General features: G+C 41.7%; 2 pseudogenes; both read right to left on the minus strand.

Moving 5' to 3' along the window:
• Positions 1-2,433: 2,433 nt before the first annotated feature.
• LOC117708389 (induced myeloid leukemia cell differentiation protein Mcl-1 homolog pseudogene) overlaps positions 2,434-11,559 on the minus strand; it is a 133,948-nt pseudogene continuing 124,822 nt past the window's right edge.
• LOC117708387 (PRAME family member 12-like) lies at positions 6,276-9,087 on the minus strand (annotated as a pseudogene).

An 11,559-nucleotide genomic window follows, 5' to 3' on the forward strand; every position in this document is an offset into this window, starting at 1 on the left:
TACATCAACCTTTAGCTACAGATCAAGACCTTGCCCAAACACAAGTTTAAAATGAGTAGATAAATAGCTACTAAATTAATGAACAAAAACCTTATATTGGGGAGTGGTTTATTTAATGGGCACTTGAGTTCCACTCTAGTTTTAGTTTTGTGGTTTTCCCAAAAGGAAATCATTCAGTCTAGACACTATCCTATCAATGCATTGAGATCTGCCTGTTTCTTACTCTGAAGTAATGAGATTTTTGTGAGTGAAGTGTAACCATGGGGATTTGTTTGTTTGTTTGTTTGTTTGTTTTGAGGCTAAGAGTCTCTATATAGCTCTGTCCTAGAACTCTCCATGTAGTTCAGGCAAGCCTCATACTATTTATTTTTTTGCAGGGCAGAAAAAGGGTTTATATTTTCCTCAGATAAAAACAGAAGTTAGGGAAACATTTATAACCCACATCAACTTGCAGTTGGTTCCAACCCTTTTGAAAATAACTATTAAAAATATCAGGTGCTCTAAGCAGAATGAAGGTGTTCATTCAGACAGAATATACATGGAAGTTGCTTGAAGATTGCATGTTTTTCCCTGAGAGATGTGTAAGACAAATAGAATTTGCTGTGAGCCATCTCTCCAAGCAGCCCCTCACTCTTCTCTTTGGAAGATGTGCTTCAACTATACATCTAGTCAGCACTCAGACCACATGCTTCTTCTTCCTCTAAATCAATCCCATTTTCAACCACTTGAGCTCTCCAAATCTCCATGGCCCTGCACTAAAATACCTACTAAGATCCTGTCTGTACTTCCGCTTTCACACCTTGTGAGCTGGGAAGTCAGGCTCCTAGTTAAAAAACTTCCATGACTGGATTATGAGAGGCTAACCTTTTAGTCACCTCAACTTATAGGGTTTATTCAAGTACATAAAGTGCTCTTATGTCCAAAGAGATAAACATAAATAAGCAAATTTGATTCATGCCTATTGTTATCTGCAGTCCTCACTAAAGTTTTGGGGGTAGGTGGTGAGAGTTCTAATGTAGATAACTAAAATAGCCAGTAAAGTGCACAGGGAGGAAATGTAGATGACTGTATCTGCAGGGGAACAAAGCATAACAAGCCAACATGTAAAGGAAGGAGAGGAAATAGAGGTTAATTCAATAATACAGAAACAGTACAGAAATTCAAAACAAAGCATAGCGATTGCTAAGTATTTAGTAGTAAAAGGAAATACATATCTCTATCTTAGTGACACCAGGTTTAAACTAGTGTTAAACAAGTAAACTCTGTGAACAGCACCATGGTTAAGATTCTGGCCTACTTTCCCAAACTGCTTTACAATTTAGTAAGTCAACAGGTGATCAAATGCCTTACATCTGCCTGTGATCCTTAAATTAAAAAAGATTGTGTAGTTAAACCTGTATAGTTATAAATTTGATTTGATCTACTACAACCAATCCACACACACCACTGGTTCTGCATATACACTAGAACTGATCATGGCAAAGTTTTAAACTACAGTGAACATTGCTTCATTCAGACTGTGACTTTTCAAGAGGGAGTGTTGGGGTCCACACTAGCCCCACATTGGGGCGGCCAAAAAATGCTGTGGCCCAAGCAAAATGTTGAGGACCGGGCCAACCCACATTAGGGCAGCCACTGTATCCTGGCCCAAGCTGCAGCTCCAGTATGCATGTTGGGTTCAGCAAGAGTGAGAGTGAGGACAGACTTGAAGAATGCAGATGAGACAGAGTGTAATTCAATCCCGTTTATTCTTCAGTCTAAGTCCTAAGTCTTGAGTTCCTAGTCCCTAGTCCCTAGCTCCTAGTCCCTCCAAGTTCCAAGTTACTTCTTCCAAGTTCTCTTCCAAGTGCCTGCAACCTGTCTTCTCTCTGCTGTGTCTGGTTCTCTCTAGAGCCAAGTGTCTTCTACCTAATGTCAAGTAATCAGTTGCTTTCTCTGTCTGCCTCTAGCCTTTTAAATGTCTCACTTCTAAGCCACCCCTCTGAGTTACACCTTTAATCATGCCCTTAGGTCTTGTCTCTAAATCTGATCTCTACACTTTTAAGTCATACTCTTAAATTACACACCTGTAATCTCACACACCTTTAATCTCACGCACCTTTAATCTCAAGGTATCTAAACCAAGATTATCAGAGTGTGATCAGCTGTTGTAGGCTATTGTAATCTAAGTCACATGTCAGGGTATAGGGCTCAAGATGGCTGCAAAGCTGATAGCTGCTTTCTGCTAAAAGTCGGCCCCCAACAAGGGAGCACTTTTATCGTGTATTTATTCTCATTGCTTACAATCCTGTAACCACTTTCTTTATGCAATGTAGAACTGCACTGTTAAAATCCTGGGAGTCTTCAAGTTCAAATTCATAGATACATTTGTTTTCACAGGAGCATGCAGTTTGGTGGCTGGAGTTTTAAAAGTCATCTATTGCACTCACAAGGCTATCTTATTAGATATGCCAGAAAAGTCTCTATTCCAGGAACACAGGCACAAGCCAGCAGTACATTTCTGATGCTGCCTTCTAGGTCCTGCATGTGGAAGAACTCTACAAACCCATCCCAGCCCCTTTGTTTGACAAGCCAGTACCATTTCATCCTTACAAGAACATCTGTGATACTTTCTGCTAATGATTCAATGCAGCTTTCTTGGTTTATACCCTTTAAGTGGCCACAAAAGCACCAAAAGGTATAAGTCACAATCCAGCCCCAGTTTGTTATGCCATCTTTGAAAACATGGACCATCACTGGAGAAAATGATTTAATAATGTCTTCAGGTTTTTTTTGTTTGTTTTTGTTTCCAGTTTTTTTTTATGGGATAGTTTATTTACATTTCAGATGTTATCCCCTCATCCCATTCCCCAACGCAAGAACCCTCTATCCCATCCCCCCTCCTCCTGCTTCTATGAGGATGTGCCCTCACCCACTGCTCCACTCCCACCTCCCCATCCTCCAATACACCCACACTCAGAGTCCAGCCTTCATGGGATCAAGGATCTCCTCTCCCACCTATGCCTGACAAGGCCATCCTCCCCTATATATATGTAGCTAGACCATGGGTCCTTTCCTATGTGCTCTCAGGCTGGTAATTTAGCCCCTGGGAGCTTTGGTTGGTTGGTATTGTTGCTCTCCTCTTTGGGCAGCAAACCCTTTCAGCTCCTTTACCTCCTCCAACTCCTTCTAACTCCTCCATTGGGATCCCCTTGATCAGTTCATTGTTTAGCTGTCAGCATCTGCCTCTGAATATGTCAGACTCTGGCAGACCTCTAAGGAGACAGCTATATCATGTTCTTGACAGCATGCACTTCCAGCCATCCACATCAGTGTCTAGCTTAGGTGAAGGTATATGGGATAGATACCTAGGTGGAATGGTCTCCAGATGACCCCTCCTTCAGTTTCTGTCCCATGTTCTGTTTCCATATTTGCTCTGCCACTTTTATTAGGTAGAAGTAAGAATGAAAAGTGGAACAGTTTTTAAGCAGTCAAGGGAAAGGATGTAACACATCCAGGATCCATATGCTGTGCTGCTGCTAAGGATGCTAAGCAGGTTGTGTTGATGAATAACTTTAGTCTTTTTACAGAGTGCATACCTGGAGGGAAGCCTGAAGGGCTAACATCTGCTTATCAGTGAGTAAATACCTTGTGTGTTCTTTTGTGATTGTGTTAACTCACTCAGGATGATATTTTCTTGTTCCATCCATTTACCTAAAATTTCTCAAATTCATTATTTTTAATAGCTGAGTAATACTCCATTGTGTAGATGTACCACATTTTTTGTATCCAATCCTCTGTTGAAGGACATCTCAGTTCTTTTCAGCTTCTGTCTATTATAAATAAGGCTGCTATGAACATAGTGGAGCATATGTCCTTGTTATATGTTGGAGCATCTTCTGGGTATATGCCCAGGAGTGGTATAGATGGATCCTCAGGTCCATCTATACCTATGTCCAATTTTCAGAGGAACCGCCAGATTAATTTCCATAGTGACTGTCCCAGCTTGCAATCCCACCAACAATGGAGGAGTGTTCCAGAGAACCAAATAACCCTATTAAAAATGGGGTACAGACTGGGCAGTGATGGTGCATGCCTTTAATCCCAGCACTTGGGAGGCAGAGGCAGGCAGATTTATGAGTTCGAGGGCAGTCTGGTCCCAAGGCCAGAGTGAGTTCCAGGACAGCCAGGACTACACAGAGAAACCCTGTCTTGAAAAACCAAAAAAAAAAAAAAAAAAAAAAAAAAAGGGGGGGGGGGTATAGAGCTAAACAAAGAATTCTCAACTGAGGATACTCAAATGGCCAAGAAGCATCTTATGAAATGCTCAACATCCTTAGTCACCAGGGAAATGCAAACCAAAATAAAACTGAGATACCACCTCACACCAGTCAGAATGGCTAAGATCAAAAACTCAAGTAATAGTAGATGCTGGCAAGAATGTGGAGAAAGAGGAACCCTCCTTCAGTTTCTGACCCTTTGCTCCCTTGAGTATTTTGTTACTCTTTCTAAAAAAGGACTGAAGCACCCACACTTGGTCTTCCTTCTTCATGAGCTTCATGTGGTCTGTGAGTTGAATCTTGGGTATTGCAAGCTTCTGGGCTAATATTCAAATATCAGTGAGTGAATATCATGTGAGAGAGACACAGAGTGACAGAGAGAGACAGAGAGAGAAGACAGACAGAGAGAAGAGTGACTACAGACAGAGAAGTAATGATAACAAAAGTAAGGGAGAGAGAGCAAGAAAACATGGCTGGGGAACTTTTGTCTCCTGAAATAAAAAAGATGACAGAGACTGGGAAGAGATGTCTGTATATGTCCTTCTATTTCACAAGAGTAAAAATTGTTTCCTACATTCTAAATGCTCTAAAAGTTATCTTTCCTCATGGAGGGCATGGCTAGACTCCACAACATCTTCATGCAAAGCACATTTTCATCATTGAGATGGAACCAAATGAATCAAGCACAAAAACACATAATTCTGCAGCATCTGTCCTGAAGACTATACAGGTCCATGACCAGCTGATCTACCTTTAGATTTTTGTATTTTGCACAAGTGATCCCAATGGGATTATTGAATGTATGGAGAAATTTTGATGTATTCACTTTCATTTTTAAATATTTTAAATATTTCTTTCAATTTGTCCCTAATTAAGTGTGTAAAATTTTTTGTTTCATGTTCGAGTGACACAAGGGCTCCCAGAGACTAGAGGAAAATGTCATTCACCTGGAATTGGAGATACAGGTGGTTGTGGGTACTGGGAATCAACCCTGCTCCTCAGGAAGAGCAGCAAGCTTTGTTTGCCTCTGAGTAACATCTCCAAATGATTCCATATAGGACTTTTAATAGGGTCTCATGAATCAATTATAAGATTATAAAATCTCCCCTAGGAAAAAACATGGTAGTCTTTATTTACTCTGAAAGATCCAAGAGAAGGAAGGGGCAGAGATAAGGGGACACATGATTATAGGGCCAGGGTTAGCACAATACACAAGTATAATGTTGTCAGAAAACTTAACTCAGTAAAAGAAGAAAATAAGCATGTTCTTACAGAACTGATTTATTGCAATCTATGACAGATTATAATTTGAATGGTGGTGTGAAAAGATAATATCAGGCTGCAGGAGCACCCCATGAAAGAGACACAGCTTAAAAGTGATAGCAGTCTAATACAAAAATACTCCCAGGTTCAGTTCAGCCAATAGGAGGATGTCATCCAGAGGCAGAATGGCACAGAGTCCTCCTATTCAATTCCATTATGCTCTTTATAATGTGCTCTCTATCACCTGTGCTTCCACTAGGGTCCCTCATATTATGAAAGTGCTGGGATGGAAGGGCTACAATTATGGAATACTGTTGTTAACCAATGGTGGGTCTGTACTGTAGACATTAGGCTGAAAATAAGATCATGGTTCTTCATGTCAGTACAATTACTTTAAATATGAAGAATAAAGCCGGGCATTGGTGGCACACACCTCTAATCCCAGCACTTGGGAGGCAGAGGCAGGCAGATTTCTGTGTTTGAGCCCAGCCTGGTCTACAGAGTGAGTTCCAGGACAGCCAGGGCTACACAGAGAAACCCTGTCTTGAAAAACCAATAAATAAATAAATAAATAAATAAATAAATAAATAAATCTGAAGAATATGATTGGAATTCAAATGAAATGAAATAATTATTTTTCCACAGTCCATCCAGATATGGTTTAATACACATGGCCTATGTCTCTAATCAGTCACTTGAGTCCTGCCTTTCATTTATCAGAGCCCAGCAATGACTTTATTTTGTATATTCCCATCAAGAACATAGCCTGACCTCCACATCATAGGTAAAAAATTTCCGACAATCTAAACATCCCTTACTCACAAAGTAGACCTGTTTTGGCTGCCTTATATCCTGGAGAGTGTCCATAAGCTCAAAACAACATTGTACAAATCTGTCTGGAATAACAAGACCAATGTCATCATAGACTTCATCAGGGGCAGGGTACTTCTCCAGGGTCAGCTGTGTGAGGTTGGCAGTATGCTGCAGCAGCTTCTTCAGGCTGCCCATGGACAACAAGTTCTTCACAACATTGTCTTCAGTGAGCTGGGAACACTGGCTCAGTGCAGGCAGGAAGGCCCTGATTTGCATGTCCATAATCATACAGCCCTTCAACTTTAATGTCTGCAGAGTAGCTCTCAGTCTTTGTAGCAGGCTTCCTAGAAATGCATCATTTAAATGTATAAAGGTGGGGCTGGAGAGGTGGAGGGTTAAGAGCACTGACTGCTCTTCCAGAGATCCTGAGTTCCATTCCCAGCAATGACATCGTGGTTCACAACTATCTATAATGGGATCGGATGCCCTCTTCTGGTGTGTCTGAAGACAGCTACAGTGTACTCCTTTAAATAAAAATATATAAATAAAAAAATAAAACAAATGTACAAAGGTGACACCACTCAAATCCAAGTGTTTGAGCTGCTGGATGCTTGGACACTGGGACAGATACTTCATATCTGATTGTGACAGCAATCATTGAGTGATAGCAAGGGTCTCTAATTGACTTTCCAAGCCCCTAGAGAGAAAGAGAGAGGGGTAAAAGACTTTACAACATTGAAGTTTAATGGTTGCAGAGAAAAGGCTGTGAAATCAATATTGCAGAGTCTCCTTAGCTCAAGGTCATTCTCAGACCTTTATTAAGGTCAAGGACAAGATGCTCCCTGTAAAGAGCTAACAACTAATGTCATGTTCTTCTAGGTAGGACATAAGCAATCACTGTGTCAGCTACTGCCTCAGCTCCACACAGTTCCTTCTGAACTGGTAAGTGGAAAACATATTTTGGGACAGATGGTGAAAGCACAAGAACCCTATGAACTGTTCTGTTCATAGGGTTTCCCTTTGACCACAGTCATTCACTCATTTCCCATCTAATCAGCCCCTTCCTGTGCTCAAATTTCCTCTGAAACATGGAAAGTCAGAGAAGAGGAGATGGAATCTGCTTTACTAAGGTGAGAAATCAGGATGCAACAACAGCATAAAGTACTATATCAATTATTCTAAGCTCACATTTGTATAAATTTAAGATGAGCTGGAAAGCCACTATATAAACAGATGTTTAATGTAAAACAAACCAACAACAAAATACTTTGCTCACCCCAGCAAAAAGCTCTCTGTCCTTTCTTACCTGAGCACTTGGTCCAGATGACCATTTAGGAAGTAGACATCAATCAAATAGAGATGCTGGAGCTTATTCAGTTTGGAGAACTGGGAAAAGATCTCTCTAAAACAGCAGGCTTCCATCTCTTGGTCCGGAGGCAAATGCACAGGGACATAGATTTTCTTGAAAATTAGTTTCTGGAGGTTTTTCATCTGGCCCAGGCCAGGGGCTAGCAAAGCAAGGGTGTGAATGTCCCAGCATGTGTTTATTTCCAATTCCTGTAATGAGCCTGTATTAAAAACCTCCAAAATTTCCAGTGGGTCATAGGCAGGAAAGGCTCCAAACTCTTAACTTCTGACAGGTCACCTGTATCACATCTTTCCTCTGCTTGGCCCATCAATAAACATATTTTAGATATTTGGAGGGAAGGTGGGACATGAGGAAACAGTTCATCAATACAGTCATGGCCTGGTTCCCACCTAGGATACGATGATTTCCCACTGCTTGGTTGTTGCCATTTACATCTGGAGAGCAAATGATATGCTGTCTTCCAGCCCAAACATTTCCAAAGTTATCGTGGGCATCACGTAAATCAAGCACTTGTAGTTTCCATGTTCTGCGGGTAAAGTAGAAGGAAGTTCATATGACAGGAGACACAATGTGTAATCCGCATAACCCATAATTCAACTTCCCTTAAATCAATTCCTTGAAAATACTTGGGTCTGCTTGGCGGTGGTGGCGCGCACCTTTAATCCCAGCATTTGGGAGGCATAGGCAGGTGGATTTCTGAGTTCGAGGCCAGCCTGGTCTACTGAGTGAGCTCCAGGATGGCCATTGCTACACAGAAAAACCCTGTCTCAAAATACAAAAAAAAAAAAAAAAGAAAGAAAGAAAGAAAGAAAGAAAGAAAGAAAAGAAAAGAAAAAAAGAAAAAAAGAAAAAAAATACTCAGGTCCCATTTCTAGTGCCAGAGCAAGAGGCAGGGACAGACTCATTGCATATTGACTCTGTCTATTCTAAGCTGTCCTACATACACCACTGTCCTTTTTCTTCATTTCTGTTCTAGAAGATACTGACCACTATGATCAGAATCATCTTCTTCACCTAGGACCACATTGTGAGTTCTGTATAAACTTCCATCCATACAAACTTTCCCCCTCCCCCATGCTACCAAGGTCTTACTTACCTGGGTCAATCCTTTCATGCCAACAGCAAATCCAGGCCATCAAGCAGAGCTTTCAAGGTCTCCAGGCAAGAAATCTTCATCAGGGATCCCACAGGAAGGCATGGAAAGGGCCATGCTGATACCATCTGCCTCAGGATGTCAGGTTGTTTGCTAGTGAATGCATCCTTGAAGAATGGTGGGAAATGTTGCAAGGGCAGGTCCTCCAGAGCAGAGATGGCCAAGGCTTCATCTTTCAGCAGACTTCTTCTTGCCAGCTGCTGGAGTTTTGGTGGGGCCATGAAGCTCATCATGACTTTCAGTTATGCAGATGCTATGGAAATATCCAAGGAAAGAAAATATTTCATTTAAAACTCTTTTAGCAAGCCTTTCACACCCCACCCCCGCTAATTACATGAACCAGGAAGGGGGACCAATCGCTGGTCTGGTGACATTGCAAACCTTGTGATTCAGATTACTAGATATCTGTCTTTCTCATTGCCACAGTTCCTTCAAGGTCCTCCTGGTAATATGTAAGCACCCATTTCAACAGATCTTCCCTGATATTCTACACAATCTAATGCAGTGTTCCTGTGAGTCCTGCTCTAAGATGTAACAGGAGACTCACACATGAATCTGACACTTTTGTGGGAAACAATTAAAGTTTTACTATAATCAGTGGAACAATATATTGTATAAAATGAATAAAATTTTTCTTCCATGATATTTAAAAGCAGGAGCCATGCTAAATGCTAAACTGTTCTTTGAGAGACTGAATGCATTGAGGCCCTGAGCAGCCTTCTATCAAAGTCTTCCTTCATTCTTCCCACCAGCTTTCCTTCAACCTTCATCAGACCTGGGGAACCTGAACCATTCAGGTAACCCTCCCTTCTCCACCATCTTCCCTGCTCATTGAGTCCTCTCAGGCCTCCTAATCTGCCCTAAGCACCATGTTCCCTCTGGATATGCAATCTCCTGCCACCTTCAGCAGACCTGTGGGTCAGAAACCATACAGGTAAGCGTCCATTCCCTCTCACATCTTCTCTGCTTGTTGGGAGTCGACTTTTAGCAGAAAGTGGCTAGAAAGCAGCTATCATCTTTGCAGCCATCTGGAGCCATATACCCTGATAGAGACTTGCTTATCAACAGCCTACAACAGCTGAAGCACACTCTGACAAACATCTTGTTTATCCCACATAGCTTGTTTTTCTGTTTAGTGACCCCACCTGCATGGTGCATGTGGTAAAATGCCTTCAGCTGTGTTCTCCTGCTTGTGCTTATAAATACCCAGGATTTTCTTGTAATAGTGTCAATAGAGTCAATAGTAGGAGGTCAATAAAAGAAGTCAAATAGTGTCAATAGAAGTCAATAGGAGAGGTCAATGAGAGATAAAAGGTGGTGAATATAGTCTATGGGAGACAGTAAACGATACTTGACCACACACCCTGTCTTGTCTCCATTCTTCAAGTATCTTGCCCCTCCATCCCCACTCTCTCTCTTGACCAGAGCACTTAGCCCCAAAGATGAAGCAGTGTGGACAGCAACATAGTAGCCCCAAAGCTCGGGTAGTGTGGTCCCCAACACCTGCTCACTAAGAAGACCTCTGGGACAATTCAAAATACCTAGAACATCCTTCTATCTCAGGGGACCCTCAATTCTCTTGCCACCTCTCCTTCCACTTAAACAGACTTGGGTGTCCTGAACTATACAGAGAAGCCACATGATAAGCCAAGTTATTTTTGCCACATGATGAGTCCTCTGGGCCAAGTTAAGCCATCCTGAGCAGAGTAATATCCCAATGATATGCACATTCTCTGGTGACTTCAAACATGCTCCCCCATGTCACAAGGATACTTGTTCAACTATGTTTATAGCAGCTTTCTGTTAATAACTACAAACTAGAAACGCCAGAGATGGTCATAGCTGAAGACTGCCAAAGACAGTGTAGTACATCTGCACAGTGGAATATTATTCAGCTATTAAAATCAAAGACAGTACAAATTGTGCAGGAAAGTCAAAGGAATTTGGAAATATCATGCTGAGTAAGATAACCCAGTTGGAAAAGGGAATGCATCGTATATACTCACTAAAAAGTGGACATTATACAATATACAGGACATTCATGCTATCCTCCACAGACCCAAAGAAGCTCAACAAGAAGGCAGGAACAAGTGAGGATGCTTGAATCTCACATAGAAGGAGGATAAAATAATCATAGGCAGATGAAGGAGGAAATGGGGTGGGAGTGAGGGTGGGGAAGATAATGCTTGGGGTCAGGATCAGGTGTGGGCAGAGACAGGAAAGATATAAAATGTCAATGAGAATGAATGGAAGTTTCAGCTGACTGGGATCGAAGTTGGGATATGTTCAGGATCAGGCAGTAAACTGAGATAAGGCAGGTGCCCAATCATATATGGGGTTGACCTTAGCTGTTACTCTCAGCATAGGAGAAATTGAACATGAAGTGGCCATCTACTTTAGCCAGGCAGAAACACCAGTAATGGGAACAATAACCCAACTACAAAAACATGACTACAAATGTATCCTGTGTACAAGAAATGCCAGGATGCTACATGGAACAGAGACTGAATAGCAAAATAACAATGTCCCCCAACCAGAGACCATTCCCATGGACAACCACCAATTCCTGACATTATTGTTGATACTGTGTTCTGCTTGCAGACATGAGGCGAGAATTCCTATTCTCTGAGAGGCTCCACACAGCAGCTGATTCAGAGACCCATGGACAAACAGTGAATGGAGCTTGGGGACTCTTGGAAGAA

Source organism: Arvicanthis niloticus, chromosome 5 (assembly GCF_011762505.2).
Source record: "Arvicanthis niloticus isolate mArvNil1 chromosome 5, mArvNil1.pat.X, whole genome shotgun sequence".
NCBI lineage: Eukaryota > Metazoa > Chordata > Mammalia > Rodentia > Muridae > Arvicanthis > Arvicanthis niloticus.